Genomic DNA, 18,743 nt, shown 5'->3' on the forward strand with positions numbered 1-18,743 from the left:
AGTGAACTAACAATGACAACACTGTTTCATATGTAGCTTCTGTCAAATTGTCTTTTTTTTTCAGTGTTTTAAAATTTATATAAACATATCAAACCAGACACATCACTCACAACATTAGGTTTTTAGTAGCTATTAAAATAGATACTCAGATTATTTCATTGTACACATGTATCATATTTTACTTAGTTTAGAATATTGAAGGACTTCTCTGGTAGGCCATTGGCTAAAATTTTGCACTCCCAATGCAGGTGGCCCAGCTTAAATCCCTGGTCAGGGAACCAGATTGCAGATGCTGCAGCTAAGACCCAACACAGCCAAATTATTTAAAAATAAATAATTATTTTTCAAAAAAGAATATATTGTTTTAATTTTTTATTATTTCAAACTATGCTGAAATCAATAATCTTTTGCATATATCTTAGTATTTATGCAAGAGCAATTCTATGTCAAGGTAAAAAGTGTGCTCTCTTTGTTAAAGGATATGCTTAGTACATATTAATTACAAAAATTAATTAAAAATTAATTGATGCTACAAAATTTATACTCCCACAAAGATTGTATTAGAAAACTCACTGACTATTCTCCATTCATCAAGTGATATAGTTAGATATTTAGCCAACCTATAAGGCTGAAAATTCTGTCTCAACTTGCAACACTGAGATGATTACATTGCTTTCCTCCTACAAATTATTATGTAGGTACTGTGTTAAAAGATTTTCTAACTTGAAACAATACCTGTATTCCTGAAAGTTCTGTCAAATTTCCAAGGAATAGATATTAAGTTTCATTCAGTTCAGTTCAGGCGCTCAGTCATGTCCAACGCTTTGCGACCCCATGGACTGCAGCACGCCAGGCCTCTCTGTCCATCACCAACTCCCAGAGTTCACTCAAACTCATGTCCATTGAGTCAGTGATGCCATCCAACCATCTCATCCTCTGTTGTCCCCTTCTCCTCCCACCTTCAATATCTCCTAGCATCAAGGTCTTTTCAAATGAGTCAGTTCTTCAAATCAGGTGGACAAAGTATTAGAGTTTCAGCTTCAGCATCAGTCCTTTCAATAAATTTTCAGGACTAACTTCCTTTAGGATGGACTGGTTGGATCTCCTTGCAGTCCAAGGGACTCTCAAGAGTCTTCTCCAACATCACAGTTCAAAACCATCAATTCTCCGGTGCTCAGCTTTCTTTATAGTCCAACTCTTACATCCATACATGACTACTGGAAAAACCATAGCTTTGACTAGACAGATCTTTGTTGGCAAAGTAATGTCTCTGCTTTTTAATATGCTCATCTAGGTTGGTCATAACTTTTCTTCCAAGGAGCAAGTGTCTTTTAATTTCATGGCTGCAGTCACCATCTGCAGTGATTTGGGAGCCCCCCAAAATAAAGTCTCTCACTGTTTTCATTGTTTCCCCATCTATTTGCCATGAAATGATGGGACCAGATGCCATGATCTTAGTTTCCTGAATGTTGAGTTTTAAGCCAACTTTTTCACTCTCACTTTTATCAAGAGGCTCTTTAGTTCCTCTTCACTTTCTGCCATAAGGGTGGTATCATCTGCATATCTGAAGTTATTGATATTTCTCCCAGCAATCTTGATTCCAGCTTGTGCTTCCTCCAGCCCAGCATTTCACATGATGTACTCTGCATAGAAGTTAAATAAGCAGGGTGACAATATACAGCCCTGACGTACTCCTTTCCATGTTTGGAACGTCTGTTGTACCACGTCCAGTTCTAACTGTTGCTTCCTGACCTGCATACAAATTTCTCAGGAGGCAGGTCAGATGGTCCAGTATTCCCATCTCTTTAAGAATTTTCCACAAAATTATGAAACTAGTTATGTTTCATAATTTGACCCTAAAACAGTACTAAGAAAAATTATGACTAAGTAGGACTCATCTCAGGAAGGCAATCACGATTCAACATCAAAAAAATTTTTCAGTGTAGATTTAACATTGCTAGAATAAAGGAGATAGTTCTATCATCTGTTTTTTCGTAATGTTCAAAACCTATTTTTAACTGGGAGCAGGGGGAAGCTCTTAACAAACAGAAAAAAGCTGCGACTAGAAAAGAAATGCCTTAACTTAGAAAAAGTGATACAGAAGACATACAAGGAGTGTTATACGGAGTGGTTGCCTATGAACGGGGGAAAAGTGGAGTGAAAGAGGCCTATAAGAGGAATTAATAATGAAAATTAGAAACTAGAGTGGGATCTTCCACAGACCATGGTGATATTGTGGCCTGAGCCAAGAATTGGCTATATCCGGGGTTTAAAAAGTCCCAAACTATGAAACACAGTTGGGCCTGATCATTTGTTTTACACAGTGGAGTCCTCTATCATAAGGTCACAGGCTTCTCTTATCTATTTAGACTATTTTGTCTAAAAAATTAGATTTCCAGTAAAACCATTAAATAATTCATCTGTGAATAAGGCTATGCCCACAGGCCTCTGGGGAGGTTTGGGTTTTTCTTTTTGAAAAACAAATATGTATCAAATGTGTCTGATGTCTTTGTCTTAAAAAGATACTTTAAAATACCTTTAGAGCAGATGGTCTCCAAAGAAGGTACATGTGCCTCAGAATGAGTCATGCCCAACCACTGGGGAATGGGGATGAAAAGAAATCCTAGAAATTTAATATTTATCTTAGAAAATGAGATTTCTATGATATTTACTATACATTTACTAAATATGTATTTACTATTTCTATGTATTTACTATACATTTAGTAAATATACTATGATATTTACTCTACAATGGAAGCAGCTGCTTTTCCTTTTTCTACATATCAGATGTTGGCTGCACCGTGCAAGGCTCCTGAGGGACCCAGGGGGAACTGGGTGGCAGTGGGAGGAGGCAGGGATGTGGGCCTAATTAGATTGTTTAGTTTTAACTAGATTCACTCTTACAAAATAGCCCCAGAAGATTCCTGCCAGAAGACAGCAGAATGAGGATAAGGTCAACCAGGCAACTCCAGCCGATGACCCTCTTACCATCCTGATACAAACCCTTCATTGGCCACATTAACAAGTAAAAACAGAGACAATCTAATTAGACCTAATGGCAGACCTGGCAAAACATTGAAGTAATCAGGAAGCTGATCTGAAGAACGGATTCGCAGTCAGCCAGTCTCCCTGAAGGTGCATTGTGCTGAGCTATTGGCTAACAATAGCATAAAGCCAGCCTGATCAGCGAGACATTTGAAAACTGAGCGAGAATACAGACGCGAGAACATACATCTGCCAGCTCTTCAGCAATGTTTACTGTGAGAAGCGAGAAAATATTTAATCCGTTGCCTTTGAGAACCTCAGTGAACTTAATGATAAAATTTTAAAGCCTCTTTCAAGGCTTCTTATTTCACAGCAATAGACTCAAAAAAAAAAAAATCACAACATTTGAGAAACACTTGCTTTAGAGTACAGATGTCCTCAAACGTGTCTCAGCTTATACTGTGTGTTCGATGCTGTATCAATAATAAAATATATCTTTTAAAAATTTTTAAAGATTTCTTCCTCTGCCATTTTGGGAACAGTTTCAAAAGGATAGGTGTTAACTATTCTCTAAATGTTTGCTAGAATTCACCTCTGATGCTGTCTCATCCTGGACTTTTATTCGTTGAGAATTTTTTTCATTACTGGTTTGGTTTCATTACTGATAATTGGTCTGTTGTCATTTTTTATTTTTCCTGATTCAGTCTGGGAAGATTTTATATTCCTAGGAATTTGTTCATTTCTTTTATGTTGTCCTTTTTACTGGCATATAATTGTTCGTAATAATCTCTGATGATCTTTTGTATTTAGGTGCTGTTGGTTGTACCTTATTTTTCATTTTTGATTTTATTGATTTGTGCCCCCTCTCTTCTTCTCTTGATGAATCTGGCCAAACATTTATCTTTCATTTATTTTTTTCAAAGAGCCAGTTTTTAGTTTCATTGAACTTCTCTGTTGTTTTCTTAGTTTCTTTTCTATTGTTTTTGTTCTACTCCGACATTATGATTTCTTTCCTTCTAATCTTGAAGGTTTGGGGTTCAAAAAACCCAAACAAAAATTTTGGATTTTGTTTGTTCTTCTTTTTCTTGTCCTTTAAGCGTAAAATTTAAGTTGTTTATTTGAGATTTTTCTTGTTTCCGGATGTAGGCTTGTATGGCTGCAAACATCCCTCTTAAAACTGCTTTTGCTGCATTCCATAGACTGTGGATCCCTGTGCTTTCATTTTCATGAGTCTTCAGGTATGTTTTTATTTCCTTGATGACCCACTGGTTGTTTGAATGAGCATCTCCATAGGTACCATATGTGAGTTGATTGGGAACTAACAGGTAGGTCATGGGCAGCTGCGAAGACAGACAGCTACATTTCAGCCACAATTTGCTGCCCCAGCAGAAGACATGGCAGCAGGGCCAGCCCATGGTGGGCCTGGCAGGCCCCACCCAGCTACGCCCTTGGCCGTGCCTTATCGGAATCCCAAAGGTTTTAGGAGCATCAGTCCCCTGCACCTCTCAACAGCAAAACATATGCTTCCAGGACATTCCTCAGCACCTGTCACCCTTCCACATGGGCAGAGTGGATGTGAGCCTGGGGATTGGATTCAGTTCCTGAGACAAAGCAGAGGAGGTGGCCCTCTGAGGGCTGTCCTGGTACAGCGGGCTTTTGGCAACAAGGGGTTCAGCATCACCATGGGTAACCCCTCACCACACAGAATGCAAGGGAGCTTCTATAAAAGGATTTGCTACAAATATTTCTTGAAGAAAATGAGCCAGCAGCAAGGGCTTAAAAGTTCATTGGGAATTTAAGAAATGATCTTACAACACCAGCGTACCAAACCTTCTCAAACCTTTAGTCCAAGGGCCACAGACTACGTCTGTAAAGGGCCAGAGAGTAAATGTGTCAGCTTTGCATGCCATGTGGTCCCTGCAACAACTCAACTCTACCGTTAAAGCACGGGCAAGAGTAAGCTGTGTGCCCGTGAAACCATGGCCATGGGCATGGGCAGGGCCAATGGGAAATGCTGCTTCGGGAGTCCAAATCCGCTCCAGTCCAGCATCTTTTTCCTATGGATCTGGAAAGAGATCCTTTTCTTGTGGATTCCGAGGAGGACAACATGGCCAGGCCCCCAGGAACCGACCTCCAGGTGTGGACAGCTTTCAGAAATAGATGGGTGCTCGAAGCTTGGCAGAGCATCATTCCAAGAGGCACTGTCTCCCCAGCTCCAAGGACAAGCAGTTTTACACCAGCCAGAGGGTTGTGGGTGGGTCCCAGAGACCAGACAACCAATGAGCCTTTTCCTCCATGATGTAATGCTTCCGATACAGAACTTCATTGGCTACATGACTTAGTACTAACTCACCAAGGTTTAGAGGGATGAAATCTGCGGAATCCAGGATTTTCTCTCAATAAGAGGCTGGGTTAAGCCCTGGTTGAACTCAGTTGCTACTTTCTTGTCCTCAGTTGACTTTTGAATTATACACACAGTTTGTGGAATTCTTGGGCTTTCATGTATTTTACTTTCATTAACATAAAAAAACCCCTCATTAATAGATTTTCCAAAGCAGTAAATATTCTCTGGAATTAGTGCTCCAAACCTTTCAGAGTCCTGCTGTGCTTTTTATTATTTCCATTTTATCCATGGAAACAGAGACCCTGGAGCAGAAAAACTTACTAATTGCACTGAGTCTAAGGGTGAGGACTCGGCCCCAGATTTTAAAAGCAGAAAGAAAAGGCAGAAGCTACAAGACTGAGAATGGCTCTGGCAGTTTTTCTGGGTTGTTGATCCCCATCTTCCAGCTCCAATCATTCCATTTCCTGTGTGAACATCCACTGTGAGGCTGGCTGCCAGCCAGGGGCCTGTGTGCAAGGCAGTGTGCTGGGAGATGTGGGCCCCAAGACTAGCTGGGCTGGCTCCATTACTGCCACCGTGGGGCCTTGAGCAAGTGCCATGCCTGAAGAGTTCCATGGACAGAGGAGTCTGGCAAGCTACAGTCCGTTGGGTTGCAAAGAGTTGGATACGACTAAGCAACTCACACACATGCTTGGGTGAGCCTTTTTTTTTTTTCTTTCCACTCATGTAAAGTGAACCTAACAGTGTCTCCCTGGCAGAGAAACTGTCAAGATTCAAGGAGAGCGCATGTGTGAGTCCGTGGCACAAATTTGGTGCTCAAAAACAGTAGGCTGGCTTTACATGGTGTCTGTTCCAAGCAGTGAGCTTCAGGAGGCTTGTGGGTTCTGCCAGCGTCCACAAGAGATGTGATGAGGTGACTTCCTAGGCAGCCTCACATAGCACAGAAGCTCTCTTTCCAGGAACATGGGCTTGGCCTTGCCTGTTTGAACCTCCAGTGTCTCCAGGGCAGAGCAGCCCCCACACACACACGCCCACACAGCAGTCACGCTTCCCAGGAGGCTGTTGGGGGCACCAAGCATGATCCATCCAGGAACACAGGACTCCTGAGCCAGGGGCCAGGCACCTGAACCATCTCCCTGTGCTTTGACCAAATACACTTCTGCAGTTTGGCATTGCTTTAGATCTGGATATTCAAAGACACACCAGGCAGACGTGGGCTAGATGCATATCTTTCCTACAGTATGAAGACAAAGCCAGGCTGAGAGAAGCCACGGTTGAGGCAGATGGGTCCCACTTGAAGCTTCCTGGGAGATGGAGGGGCACTGGTAGGTGGGTGCATGTTTGGGTGGGGGAAGGGGGTCTGGGTTCAAAGACTGGGTTTTGAGCCCTCGCCCATCCTCCCTTTATGCCCCCTGCCCGCCCTGCACCAGCTCATGCAGCCCACGGGAAGAAAAATGCTGTGATCCCAGAATCATCTCAGAAGCAGGAACCTGCCAGCTTTTGCCCAGGCGGGAGGAGGAGAGAACAGCAAGTGCAGCCTCCTCCCTGCCCAGCACCATCGCCGCTTAGCGCCCAGGACACACGCACCCCCGCCCCCAGGAGCTCAGACCACCAGGATGAGACCACGGTGTGCACCACTCGACATCTGGAAATCCCAAGACGCTGTCTCTAACACGGTGATCTGGATATGGAGGAGCCTCCTTAACTTCCCCTAGTGGCACAATTAGTCCCCGCTTTGCTACAAAGCTGTTTCCAATTTACAGTGCAGCTCACACCCCAGCTTCCCTGCATTTGGCACATGTATATCTGACCACCTGCTGCCTCTGACAGTGTGCCTCAGAATCTTATGACTTAGGAGGCTTAATTGCTCACTTGGAGGAGACACAAAATGACAGAATCAGAGTCTCTCCTCCATCATAAAAGCCGTATGTCACGCCCTCCCATTCTGAGCATGTGCATTCATATGGAACACTGACAATTGGACAAGGCTTTCCCCAGGTTGCCCAAATGGTAAGAGATGGAGCTAGATTTCAGTCTGGCCTATCTCCCTTCAAACCAGTGTTTTTCTCCTCCACAGCCACTAATCCAGAGGTGAGGTGTCGTTTGCCGCTTGACACCAAGTCACCCAGCCCCATGCAGAGTTAGAGCCTGCTCCCCCATCAGGTTGGTCCCATGGAGGCTGAGCCACTCTGCCCTCTAGTTCTGCAAGGATGGTGCGCAAACTGGCTCCCCTCCTCCCTTCAGCACTGTTGGTGTGTGGGTGGTGGCCACACACCCACAAGAGAGAGGCAGCTGGGTGAGTCAAGTGGTGGCTAGGGTGTCCCCTCTGAATGACAGCAACTGAGGAGCCCAGAGGATGGCATGACTGCCCACTTCCTTCCCCTACTCCACAGCGTTGGGCTGAACCCCCCTGACTTCAATTCATCTTCCCTAAGCCTGAGCCCTGGAGAAGGCAAGGGCACCCCACTCCGGTACTCTGCCTGGAAAATCCCATGGACTGAGGAGCCTGGTGGGCTGCAGACCATGGGGTCGCGAAGAGTTGGAAATGACTGAGCGACTTCACTTTCACTTTTCACTTTCATACATTGGAGAAGGAAATGGCAACCCACTCCAGTGTTCTTGCCTGGAGAATCCCAAGGACAGCGGAGCCTAGTGGGCTGCCGTCTATGGGGTCGCACAGAGTCAGACATAACTGAAGCGACTTAGCAGCAGCAGCAGCAGCAGCAGCAAGCCTGAGCCCTCTCCCCTCCTGGCCATCTCCCGCAGTGTCCAAGGTGGTCAGAGTCTTATACCTACATCTGAAGTCCAGAACTCAAAACCTGGAAGACGTGAGTGCCTGCCATCTTCCCCCCAAGCTGAGGAGGAGCAGGCAGACATGCCACCATCGCCAGGGCTGGGGAAGGGAGGGCCCCACAGGTCGGGCCTCAGTAGCAGGACAGATTTCTTCTGAAGGAAATGCCCGCCACCCTCACTGGGCCCTGAGCAACTCTCCCCTGAACCACATCCTGAAGGTTTCTGTGGATTCTGGCCAGGGGTCTGAGAGCCTCAAATGGCAAACCCTCACCCCTTTACCAAGTATCACTCCATTGCAGGATGCTGCCTGGGATGTGTCCAGGGCTGAAATTCACACATTGAGCAGTGGGAACATGCAGATTGCTGAGCACAGTGAATGGAAGTGGGCCACCCACCACACCTGCAGGTCTGATGAGCAGTGAGTCTCCTCAGACATTTGACTGTGACCCTGATCCTCCCTCCAGGCTGAGTGGAGATTGCTATTGAAACAGACATGAGTCTCTGCTGCAGAGAAGCTGTCTACAGTATGAGGTCACTTCTTATTACAGCTTTCCCCAGGGTGGATGCTGCATGTGGCACACAAAAGGTCAGCCTTTCCCTTCCCATCATCACAGCATTGATATCAAGCACCCACCTAGTCCTCTACTCTGCCCAGTGAATGAAGTTCTGTTCTCAAAGCTTTGGAAAGAAGTTTTAATAAGGACGGTCAGGTCTGGCCAGAAGGCTCTTGTCAAAGCAACCAGGCAGAATTTTTTTCCAATGGAAGGTCTGTAACAATTTATTCCAGTCAGACTGCTACTAAGCCACAGGAAATGCTGCTGCCATCAGGGTGTCAGATTGTAAATGATACTCTGATAAAGACATTTTGCTGGATCCTTCGCAGTTCTACACACAGAAATTCTAATGTATTCGCCCTCTAGGCTCTCCAGGAACAGGGGTGGAACGTCCTGCCCTATTCCCACTGCGATGACTGCCCAGCGACTTGCAAATTAAGGTTAAGTCAGTTCAGGTCAGTTGCTCAGTCGTGTCCGACTCTTTGCAACCCCATGAATCGCAGCACGCCAGGCCACCCTGTCCATCACCAACTCCCGGAGTTCACTCAGACTCATGTCCATCGAGTCAGTGATGCCATCCAGCCATCTCATCCTCTGTTGTCCCCTTCTCCTCCTGCCCCCAATCCCTCCCAGCATCAGAGTCTTTTCCAATGAGTCAACTCTTCGCATGAGGTGGCCAAAGTACTGGAGTTTCAGCTTTAGCATCATTCCTTCCAAAGAAATCCTGGGACTGATCTCCTTTAGAATGGACTGGTTGGATCGCCCTGCAGTCCAAGGGACTCTCAAGAGTCTTCTCCAACACCACAGTTCAAAAGCATCAATTCTTTGGCACTCAGCTTTCTTCACAGTCCAACTCTCACATCCATACATGACCAGTGGAAAAACCATAGCCTTGACTAGATGGACCTTAGTCAGCCAAGTAATATCTCTGCTTTTGAATATGCTATCTAGGTTGGTGAAAACTTTTTTCCAAGGAGTAAGCGTCTTTTAATTTCATGGCTGCAGTCACCATCTGCAGTGATTTTGGAGCCCAGAAAAATAAAGTCTGACACTGTTTCCACTGTTTCCCATCTATTTCCCATGAAGTGATGGGACCAGATGCCATGATCTTCATTTTCTGAATGTTGAGCTTTAAGCCAACGTTTTCACTCTCCACTTTCACTTTCATCAAGAGACTTTTTAGTTCCTCTTCACTTTCTGCCGTAAGGGTGGTGTCATCTGCATATCTGAGGTTATTGATATTTCTCCCGGCAATCTTGAGTCCAGCTTGCGCTTCTTCCAGTCCAGCGTTTCTCATGATGTACTCTGCATATAAGTTAAATAAGCAGGGTGGCAATATACAGCCTTGATATACTCCTTTTCTCATTTGGAACCAGTCTGTTGTTCCATGTCCAGTTCTAACTGTTGCTTCCTGACCTGCATATAGGTTTCTCAAGAGGCAGGTCAGGTGGTCTGTATTCCCATCTCTTTCAGAATTTTCCACAGTTTATTGTGATCCACACAGTCAAAGGCTTTGGCATAGTTAAAAAAAAAAAAAAAAAAGCACAAATAGATGTTTTTCTGGAACTCTCTTGCTTGCTTTTTCCATGATCCAGTGGATGTTGGCAATTTGATCTCTGGTTCCTCTGCCTTTTGTAAAACCAGCTTGAATATCTGGAAGTTCACGGTTCATGTATTGCTGAGGCCTGGCTTGGAGAATTTTGAGTATTACTTTACTAGTGTATGAGATGAGTGCAATTGTGCGGTAGTTTGAGCATTCTTTGGCATTGCCTTTCTTTGGGATTGGAATGAAAACTGACCTTTTCCAGTCCTGTGGCCACTGCTGAGTTTTCCAAATTTGCTGGCATATTGAGTGCAGCACTTTCACAGCATCATCTTTCAGGATTTGAAATAGCTCAACTGGAATTCCATCACCTCCACTAGCTTTGTTCATAGTGATGCTTTCTAAGGCCCACTGGACTTCACATTCCAAGATGTCTGGCTCTAGGTGAGTGATCACACCATCATGATTATCTGGGTGGTGAAGCTCTTTTTTGTATAGTTCCTCTGTGTATTCTTGCCACGTCTTCATAATATCTTCTGCTTCTGTTAGGTTCATACCATTTCTGTCCTTTATCAAGCCCATCTTTGCATGAAATATTCCCTTGGTATCTTTAATTTTTTTTGAAGAGATCTCTAGTCTTTCCCATTCTGTTCTTTTCCTCTATTTCTTTGCATTGATCACTGAGGAAGGGTTTCTTATCGCTTCTTGCTATTCTTTGGAACTCTGCATTCAGATGCTTATATCTTTCCTTTTCTCCTTGGCTTTTCACTTCTTTTCTTTTCACAGCTATTTGTAAGGCCTCCTGAGACAGCCATTTTGCCTTTTTGCATTTCTTTTCCATGGGGATGGTCTTGATCCTTGTCTCCTGTACAGTGTCATGAATCTGAGTCCATAGTTCATCAGGCACTCTATCTATCAGATCTAGGCCCTTAAATCTATTTCTCACTTCCACTGTATAATCATAAGGGATTTGATTTAGGTGATACCTGAATGGTCTAGTGTTTTTCCCTACTTTCTTCAATTTGAGTCTGAATTTAGCAATAAGGAGTCCACGATCTGAGCCACAGTCAGCTCCTGGTCTTGTTTTTGACTGTATAGAGCTTCTCCGTCTTTGGCTACAACGAATAGAATCAATCTGATTTCAGTGTTGACCATCTGGTGATGTCCATGTGTAGAGTCTTCTCTTGTGTTGTTGGAAGAGGGTGTTTGCTATGACCAGTGCATTTTCTTGGCAAAACTCTATTAGTCTTTGCCCTGCTTCATTCCGTATTCCAAGGCCAAATTTGCCTGTTACTCCAGGTGTTTCTTGACTTCTTATTTTTGCATTCCAGTCCCCTGGAATGAAGAGGACATCTTTTGGGGTGTTAGTTCTAAAAGGTCTTGTACGTCTTCATAGAACCATTCAACTTCAGCTTCTTCAGTGTTACTGTTTGGGGCATAGACTTGGATTACTGTGATATTGAATGGTTTGCCTTGGAAATGAACAGAGATAATTCTATCATTTTTGAGATTGCATCCAAGTACTGCATTTCGGACTCTTTTGTTGACCATGATGGCTACTCCATTTCTTCTGAGGGATTCCTGCCCACCGTAGTAGATATAATGGTCATCTGAGTTAAATTCACCCATTCCAGTCCATTTTAGTTCGCTGATTCCTAGAATGTCGACGTTCACTCTTGCCATCTCCTGTTTGACCACTTCCAATTTGCCTTGATTCATGGACCTGACATTCGAGGTTCCTATGCAATATTGCTCTTTACAGCATCGGACCTTGCTTCTATCACCAGTCACATCCACAGCTGGGTATTGTTTTTGCTTTGGCTCCATCCCTTCATTCTTTCTGGAGTCATTTCTCCACTGATCTCCAGTAGCATATTGGGCACTTACTGACCTGGGGAGTTCCTCTTTCAGTATCCTATCATTTGCCTTTTCCTACTGTTCATAGGGTTCTCAAGGCAAGAATACTAAAGTGGTTTGCCATTCCCTTCTCCAGAGGACCACAAATTAAGGTTAGAGCTCAAGAATATCTAAAGATTCCACTGCTTCATCTGTGAGTCCTTTCTAATGACTTTTAATCAAGCAATGTATGTATGCTAAGTGGCTTCAGTAGGGTCCGACTCTTGGCAACCCCATGAGCTGTAGCCCACCAGGCTCCTCTGTCCAGGCAAGAATTCTCCAGGGGAGAATACTGTACTGGATTGCTATGCCCTCCTCCACAGGATCTTCCCAACCCAGGGATTGAACCCTTGTCTCCTATGGCTCCTTCCTTGCTGGTGGATTCTTTACCACGGAGCCATCTGGGAAGCTCTTCTTTAAAAATAGGACTTTCCAATTGCTTTCCAAATCCCTTGACTGTGACTCAAAGATGAACTCACTCCCTTGCTATTGAGGGAGGAGAGGGGAGGAGGGAAAGCTGGTCCTCCCTCAGCAGTAGGAAGACCGGTCACTTCTGGACCCTGTCAGCTCCTCACTGTGGCTTCTCAAATACCTATTTTAGAGATGAGTGAGAAAAGCCTGGGGAGGCTGAACAAGTCCAAGATCAGAAAGAAAGTCAGTGGGTGAATCCAGAAATAAACCCAGGAGTCCAAGCTCAGGTCAAGGTCCCTCTCTTTACATCCAGCATGGCTTTGCTCAGAAGACCTGAGTTTGTAAGCATCCTCGGCGACAGGGAGAGACTGGATGGTGCTCAAGGCCAAGGTTCTTGGCAGGAGAGCTCCAGAGACCCTTTTCTCTGGTGGTGCAGAGACACATCAAACTCCTGAGAGCTGAGCCCCCTTCCTAACACTACTGCCATTAGGAGGGGTCTGAGGACAGTCTGGGGCCACTCCTCTGAGGCTCAGCATGCCTGCATTCCTCTCCCTGGAGTCCAAGAGCTCCCGCTGGGCAGGACATGGCCTTGGGCAGCTTCCGGATTAGCCTTCCTAAGGAAGGGGCCTTTCCAGTTCTTCAAGCTTGTGGTTTGAGGCGAAACTGGTACACTGGTATAAGAGCAGTAAGTGAAGTGAAGACAGGGGCTGCGGCTTCCATCCTCAGCTGAAATTAAACTAGAAATAACAGAGAGCTTTTATAATGAGCCTGGGTCGCTTCTCCTTGTGGTCAGGAAAAGCAACTCTGCTAGTGACGGCTTACTGGATCTAGCACCCTTATGGCCGAATACGAGCTCTCACCTGACCTGAGCACCCACCTGACACCTTTCACGGTGGAGAAGTCACTTAACCTGTCCGGGGTCATCCAGGCAGAGGAAGCCCTGAGGAATTTACTTCTGGAACAAATGCTTCCATTGTGTTTACTGAGTTCCATGTCTCATCTCAGCACTTTACAGGCACTAATTCCTTAAGCCTTGAAAGAATCCTGTTGGGCAGGTCCCATTATTGTCTCCACTTTAAAAGTGTGGGGGTTTTCCTGGTGGTCCAATAATTAAGACGCCATGCTACCACTGCAGGGACACTGGTTCAGTCCCTGGTTGGGGAACTATAATCTCACATGCCGTGCAGCATGGCCAAAAAACTAAAAATAAAATAAAAAATAAAGATAATAGATCCCTTCTCACCACTCTTTTTCAGTGTTGTGCTGTAAGTCATAGTCAGTGCAATAAGAAAAGGAAATAAATGATATAAGATTGAGAAGGAAGAAATAAAGCTGTCTTTGCTCATAGAGGGCATGACTCTCCATGTAGAAATCTGAAAGAATCAACAACAACAATGATAAAAACACTCCTGGAATGAACACAGAGTTATAACAAGGTTGCAAGATATAAAGTTAATGTACAAGAGTCTAATGTATTTCTAGGTACCAGTTATGAACAAGTGGAATTTGAAACCAAGAGCCTGCACCCCCAAATTGAAATACTTAGATCTAACAAATATGGACAAGATATATATGAGGAAAACTATAAAAATTATGGAAAACTAAATCACAGAGAGGTTCGTTAACCTGCCTAAGTTCCCACAGCTTATACAGGGGAAGATAGGATATGAAACTAGGCCATGAGGTCTGTGTTATAACCGCCAGGCTACACCGATTTGCTTTTGAGGTTTACTGGCATCTGGGTCTGAGGTACCTACGATTTACACCTATACACTGCTCTCTCCTGAATCTAAGATGTTGAGTATGAGAACTGGAAAGGACGTTAGGATTCACTGAGCTCTGCTCTCCCACTTGACAGATGGGGATGCGGGGCCTCAGGAAGGGACTTCCTAAGCCTCAGATCAATTGTGGGCCTGGAAGGAGCACGCATGCTTTCAGAGAGCCTGTAGTGCTAACTAGGCCCTCGAATCAGCTAGCGCGGGCTTGGTCACATTGTCTGAACCACAGACCCTGAAATCTCAAAGGCTCTACTACTTGGTAGATCACACTCCTTGGTCTAGTGTGGTGTGACCTGGGCTGGGCACAGTGTGGTGCTCCTTTGTGCAGGGAGCACACTGCTCCCAGGATTCACATGCCTATAACATCTCGACCCATGAACCTGTTATTCCAGAGTCAAGGAATGGGCCTGGAGAAGGCCTTCATCACTTCTGCCTGCATCTGATTGGTCAGAACCCAATCATGTGACCCCACCCACTGCAAGGGAGCCTGAGACATGGAGGCTGATGGGTAAGGGAAACAGGACACGGCAAACACTGCCGTTATAAGCGCCACCTATTTCACCTCCACAGCAGCCCTGCAGGGGCAGCATCACTATGCTTACTCAGGGAAAGTGAGTAAATTGCCCCAGATTCATCCTGTTACTGGATGGTGCATCAAGGTTAAAATCAAAGTCTTTAGACCTCCAAAACTCCAATTTTTGTGCTACGCCAAACTATAAGAATTTCCTGAGTCCCATCTTAGGGTTCGTTAACTGCTCCACGCTGCTGTGTCAGCATGTGAACGAAAGATATCCCCTCCCCAGCTTTGTAGCCAAACATATGGTTATTCTCTCAGATGCTGGAGCTGAGTATACAGTAGCACAACCATTCTGGAGAGCAACCTGTTAATATCTATCGAAGTTATAAAAATGCATACTTTTGACCCAGCAATTACACTTCCAGGAATTTCTCTGACAGATAAACTTTCAAAAGTGTACAGTAGTTTTTGGCACAAAGATATTTATCTCAATATTATCTTTAATAGCAAAAGAACTGAAAACAACAAAAAAGGGACCATGTAAAATAAATACTGAAACATCCATATAGCAAAATACTCTCCACCCATTAAAAACAATGAGCTATCTCTACCTGACAATAGGGAAAATGGCTCACTTACAGGGGTAAATGTACACAAACAACAATATATATGGGATGATCTCATTTATGTAAAAAAAAAAGCATGTATAAACATATATTGTATATTAAAATATGTACATATTATGCATAGAGCATTGGAAAGGATTCCCCCCAAAAGTGTTAAAACTGGGTAATTTCAAAAGAAATGTTTATTTAATAATTTTTGACTATTAATTTTTACAATAGACACAAGTTATTTATATAAATCAATAACCAATTTTTAAAAAATATGCTGCTAGATGTGTGTAATTGAATGCAGTGTTCTGATTAAACCTGATATCTGATCATTCTTGCAGATACAATGTGAAAACTATATTATGTCTAAACTCACTCTGTTGATTGATGAAAGTAATAGGACTTCCCTGCTTTGGCCTGGAATCGCTCAAAGCACAGGGTTTAGTGGATTAGCAAAGCCTCAGATCAGTCACACAGCTCACCCTGCTGTCCTCCAGCTTGGCTACATCAAATTCACACTTGCCTTTGGACATTTTGAAGACGGCGCTGAAGCTGCCAAAAGCCCTTGGAACCTGACTTAGAGGAGCCCTAAAGTGAAAGTTGTGTTGGACTCTTTGCGAATTTCATAGTCCATGAAATTCTCTAGGCCAGAATCTGGAGTGGGTAGCCTTTTCTTTGTCCAGGGGATTTTCCCAACCCAGGGATCAAACCCAGGTCTCCCGCATTGCAAGCAGATTCTTTTACCAGCTGAGTCATAAGGGAAGCCCAAAAATACAGGGGTGGGTAGACTATTCCTTTCTCAGGGGATCTTCCCAACCCGGGAATTGAACTGGGGTCTCCTGCATTGCACACAGATTCTTTACCAAGTGAGCTAACAGGAAAGCCCAAACCATCTATCAGTTCCAGGTGCAGGCTACACCCCAGCTGTCAGGTAGGGCAGTGACATGATGCAGTGGCTGGTAGGGAGGTTTGTTCTCTGCTGTGCCAAGTGGACTGGGGGTGGGGAGGGGAGCTTGGAAGAATCTGTTGGTTTGGAAAACATGACACTGACTCCATGGTTGAAAAGGTTCTGACTCCAGTCTCATCATTATCATATGCGTCCTCCTCCGCCAAGCTCCCAATTAGCCCTGACCCTCACGTCTCATTACTTCACACTCGGATGATGGTACCAGGTTCCTACTGACATCAAAGCATCTTCCCCACCACATTCCAGTGCACTCAGATTAATCACCACAGAACATGGCTTTAATCCTTTAAAGAACTTCATATGGATCATCTTAATCCCTGATTGAAGCTTCTTAGCCAGGGGTGGATGGGGTCCCAGGGTAGGTCTAAGCAGCATGACCCACTACTGTGCACTTGGGCAGTTCGGAGTCTGCCCACCTTAGAGGAGAAAGAAACTGATAGCCTGACTGGACGCAGGATGGAGGCTCTTGGGCCCATCAGGGAAAGCAGACCCCCTCTTAGCCTTTCGAGTGTTGACATGGATCCAGGAGACGTCTGCCCTGACAGGAGATTTTGTTGACCTGGGGGATAGAAAAGCAGTATCTGTGAAGAGGAATGATTGAAAATAGACAGCACAGAGAAGTATCCATACCCCATGCCCACACCCCAGAGGACAGGGCCGGATGTGAGGTACACAGGGAAGTCAAGAGGAACAGAGAGAAACCTCTGAGGACAAACCTCCAAGAAAAGAGCAAGCAGACACATGGGCTGCCAGAGAACCATCAGTCACATCTCTGGGGCCCCGGGTGCCATGCAGGTACCTGGGCCCTCTCTCCCCAGACCTCTTCACAGGAGCTCCCAGGGTGGGAGTCAAACTTTGTACCTTTAACAGGCCTCCCAGGCTCTGAGACAGGGCTTCAGCTGAATAGCAAGAAAGCAGGGCTTTCTGAGAGCACCAGCTATTAGGCTAATAACTGGTCTTCAAATGAGGAGGATAGGGTGGGGAGGGCTCCACTACAAATAGAGTATCTGCGGTGTTGGGGTCCCCAAGATCCCCTTGGGTTCAGTAATTCACTAGAAGGACTCTGGGGCTCTGTGAGAACACAGCAGATAGAAAGGGCACACAGGTGAGGTCTAGAGGAAACCAGGTACCCTTCTAGGACCCTGGGGAGACAGGTGGCACTAATTCGAGTAAAATGCTTATGAGACACTCAGTGCTCAAGGATTGTACTGTGAGCACACCTGCCCAGCAGGTACCCTAGGCCCCCAGAGGAGAGCAGGTGGTTCAGCCTGAACCACATTTCCCATACAATGATTAATATTCCCACTCAGCATTTCTTATTCATACGCAATAAGAAAATTCAGTAAGGAGACTGAATTTACTTAATTTATTTATTTTTAACTGAAAGATAATTGCTTTACAATATTGTGTTGGTTTCTGCCATGCTGCTGCTGCTGCTAAGTCGCTTCAGTCGTGTTCGACTCTGTGCGACCCCATAGACGGCAGCCCACGAGGCTCCCCCGTCCCTGGGATTCTCCAGGCAAGAACACTGGAGTGGGTTGCCATTTCCTTCTCCAATGCATGAAACTGAAAAGTGAAAGGGAAGTCGTTCAGTCGTGTCTGACTCTCCGTGATCCTATGGACTGCAGCTCACCAGGCTCCTCCATCCATGGGATTTTCCAGGCAAGAGTACTGGAGTGGGTGCCATCGCCTTCTCCGGGTTTCTGCCATACATCAACATGAATCAGCCATAAGGATGCATATGTTCCCTCTCTTTTGAAGCGCCCTGTCACCTCCCACCCCACCCCATCCCACCCCTCTAGGTTGTTACACATTGGTTTGAGTTCCCTGAGTCATGCAGCAAATTCCCACCGGCTCTACTTTACATATGGTAGTGAATATGCTGCCACACTACTCTCTCCATTTCACCCACCCTCTCCTTACTCCACCACCCCAGTGTCCATAAGTCTGTTCTCTATGTATGTGTCAAGGAGACTGAATTTTAAATTAATATACAGAAATAATTAACTAGATCTCCTTCAGTATGCACTTGAATTAATCACAGTGGCTTAGAAGATATATTAGAGAGTAATTTCTGGTAGAAAAGAAAAATTTCTTTTAAAAAACCTCAAGAAACAAGTGAAATTCCTATAAAAATTTAAAATGTTACTGTAGGACACAAAAAATACATCCTGAGCGAATAGTGAAGTTGCTCGGTCATGTCCAACTCTTTGCAATCCTATGGGCTGTAGCCTATGAGGCTCCTCCGTCCATGGAATTTTCCAGGCAAGAGTACCAGAATGGGTTGCTATTTCCTTCTTCAGGGGATCTTTCCAACCCAGGGATCCAACCCAGGTTTC

The 18,743-nt window shown here is 44.8% G+C and overlaps 1 long non-coding RNA gene across 1 annotated transcript in view; it reads right to left on the minus strand.

Annotated features, from left to right (window-relative positions):
• LOC132658658 (uncharacterized) overlaps positions 1-18,743 on the minus strand; it is a 73,205-nt gene that overhangs the window by 17,693 nt on the left and 36,769 nt on the right. Inside the window, exon 4 of the long non-coding RNA XR_009598576.1 lies at positions 1-18,107. This exon is cut by the window's left edge and continues 17,693 nt beyond it. This is a non-coding gene — a long non-coding RNA (uncharacterized LOC132658658). The remainder of the gene's footprint in view (positions 18,108-18,743) is intronic.

Source organism: Ovis aries, chromosome 25 (genome assembly GCF_016772045.2).
Source record: "Ovis aries strain OAR_USU_Benz2616 breed Rambouillet chromosome 25, ARS-UI_Ramb_v3.0, whole genome shotgun sequence".
Taxonomy (NCBI): domain Eukaryota; kingdom Metazoa; phylum Chordata; class Mammalia; order Artiodactyla; family Bovidae; genus Ovis; species Ovis aries.